Source organism: Capsicum annuum, chromosome 4, assembly GCF_002878395.1.
Source record: "Capsicum annuum cultivar UCD-10X-F1 chromosome 4, UCD10Xv1.1, whole genome shotgun sequence".
Taxonomy (NCBI): Eukaryota; Viridiplantae; Streptophyta; class Magnoliopsida; order Solanales; family Solanaceae; genus Capsicum; species Capsicum annuum.
In genome coordinates, this window is record NC_061114.1 from 190,832,201 (window position 1) to 190,835,176 (window position 2,976).

Consider the following 2,976-nt stretch of genomic DNA (forward strand, 5'->3'; position numbering starts at 1 on the left):
AAATTAAAAACACAAGTCCACATTTCAAGTACCTACACTTAAAACATTTTCAAGTCACTTATTCACTTCTCAAGTGACCACACTTAACTAATTCAAAATACAAGTTCACATTTCAAGTACTTAGACTTAAAACATTTTTGACTCACTAACTCATTTCTCTAGTGACCACACTTAACTATATTCAAAACACAAATTCACCTTTCAAGTAACTACAATTAAATATTTTTGACTCGCTAATTCACTTCTCAAAAAACCATACTTAACTAAATTCAACAAGTGCACATTTTAAGTCCCTACACTTAAATATGTTCAAGTGACTTATTCACTTCTCAAGTGACCACACTTAACTAAATTCAAAATACAAGTGACCATACTTTACTAAATTCTACACATTCGTGACAAACACATTGTCTACACAAAGAAACAAAGCAATTAATCCTATGAAAACAACCCTTAATTACGGTAATTGATTATGCGCCAAATCCCGATCAGATCAAATTACACACAAAAATTAGCTCCTCCATAATCTAATTTAAGAAATTGAAATATTCTAAACAACAAGTTTGTCCTAGTTTTAGGGGAATTGCCAGTGAAACAATTGACCACAAAATCCCAATTTCACCAAAATAACATGAGGTATTAACAATTGCCTAAGGAGAAACGTGAGAAATAGTGCAGCCATTACCTCGGTCATATCACATATCACAAAGAGAGGGTGAATTATGAAAAGAGGAAAAAAGGACAATATGATACATAAAGAATAGCATGGAAGGTGACGTTGCTCAGGTAACCGCTCAGAATCGACATGCTTATCTATGCATCTTCAAGCCTTGTGACTTTCAAAAGCTGAACTTTCTTCATAGCAACAAGATTTAATACTAAATATTACATCTAATGAGTATTCAATGTAAAAATAGAAGGGGGGAAGGAATTTTGCATGATGACCCACACAGGAAATTGGTCACGAAGTGTTAATAGGGGAACCGGTGAAGCAAGAAATATCTCAACTGGCATCGATGATGTTGGCATGGTTGATGTTGGGAGGCGGCGCTGGTGCTATGAAGGCTGAAATCACGGCTGGCTCGACGGCATCGAGTTTTCTCCGGCTAGGGAAGAGAAGAGGGAGGCCGGGAAGAGGGGAAGGGGCGGCATCGGGTTCTCAGCGGCTGATGTTGTTTTAAAAGGAAAGGAATTGAGATCTTATCTCAGCCGTTGGATCAACATTGATCAACGGCTGAGATTAAAATTATTAAAAAAGGTCAGCAATTTAACTTTTAATTTGGGGTTAAAATAGATATCAAGTTTGGCTAAAATCGATATTAATTAGAAAGAATTAGGCTAGAAAATAAATAAATTGGACAAATTGAATTGATTTAGGCTACTATTTAATAAATGTAATACTGAAAATAATAAGATGTCATTATTAAAATAACTATGTATGTAAAAAATAATGTTACGTAAAATTATTATTAGATTCAGTTATCTAGCTTTTAATTACTGCATACGTCACTACACGAGATATACGGATATATACATATATTCGATTGGCTATCACGCTTCCAAATAAGTACTATATACATCGATCACATACGTATTTCTGGTAATATTTTTAAAAACCGACCACATGTGGTTGGTTTTTAATTAAAATTGTTGACAAATTAAAGTTTAATAAATTAAATTTATAAATTAATAAAAAAAATAATAAATTAAAATTAATTTTTAACAAATTAAAATTTTAATAAATTTTGATAAATGCTATAATATTTATAACAATATGCAAATAATTTAATACAATGCGTATATATGTTATATATATATAAATGATATAATTAGTTATTCTATCACGACATTAACACGAGTAGTAAATTTTTTCAATCGTATAATAATATCAATGAATTTTGTAAATTACGATAAAATTTTGGTTAATTAGTTTTTAAATACGATATTATATATATATATATATATACCTCGTAATACAACGTGTTAATCAGATAAATTTTTTATTACTTGTCTTACGTTATTACAACTTCAATAATATACGTGTGTCTACATTGACTCAAAATAGTATATCTATTTGATCAATACTGTGATATCAATGTACTACTCAAAAAATTTTGATATATAGATTCGGTTATCTAGTTTTCTTTTACTGCATACGATCACTACACGAGATATGCGTATATATAAATATATTCAATTGGCTATCAGCTTTCAAATACGTACTATATACATCACATACCCGATTTTATTACCCCATAATAATATACAACGTATTTCACAAATATTTAGTTGAATTATCAGTTGGTTTATTTTATGTCATTAATATACCTTCACTATATAATATGTATATACTATATATATACCTATATATACACACACATATACACACTATCGACTATATCAATACGTACTATATACATCACATACGTACACGAGTATATTATCCAATAATATAATGGGACGTATTTCATATACATACTTCGATGAGTTATCGATTATTTTGATTAGCTTACATTAAGATAACTTTAACGTACAATATATTATTACTTCTATCGTTTTAAATCAAGGTATTCAATATGTTTGGATAGATTCTACTAGTTTTTGACTACATTGCTCATCGATCGATCACTGCACGAGATATACGTATATATAAATATATTCAATTGCTATCAGCTTTCAAATTCGTATTATATACATCACATACCCGATTTTACTACCCCATAATAATAAACAATGTATTTCACATATACTCAGATAAATTATGGAGAAAAAATGTATATCGCAATTATTAGATAGGAAATTACAACTTATAACATAACTTTCATTTTTTCAAGTTGTACAAATCTTATAAAAAAATAAAAATATTTTTTTTAAATTACAAAAAAGTAATTACTGAAAAGGAAAATAAAGATTTAATAAAACTAATATGCAATAATCCTTCCTTAAATATAGTTATCATTAATTATTGATATCAAT

At 28.7% G+C, this 2,976-nt stretch overlaps 1 non-coding gene across 1 annotated transcript; it reads right to left on the bottom strand.

The window, feature by feature from the left end:
• Positions 1-778: 778 nt before the first annotated feature.
• On the bottom strand, positions 779-866 carry LOC124898362. The gene has a single exon (XR_007055332.1). It is a non-coding gene; the product is annotated as a small nucleolar RNA snoR128 (small nucleolar RNA).
• Positions 867-2,976: the final 2,110 nt, after the last annotated feature.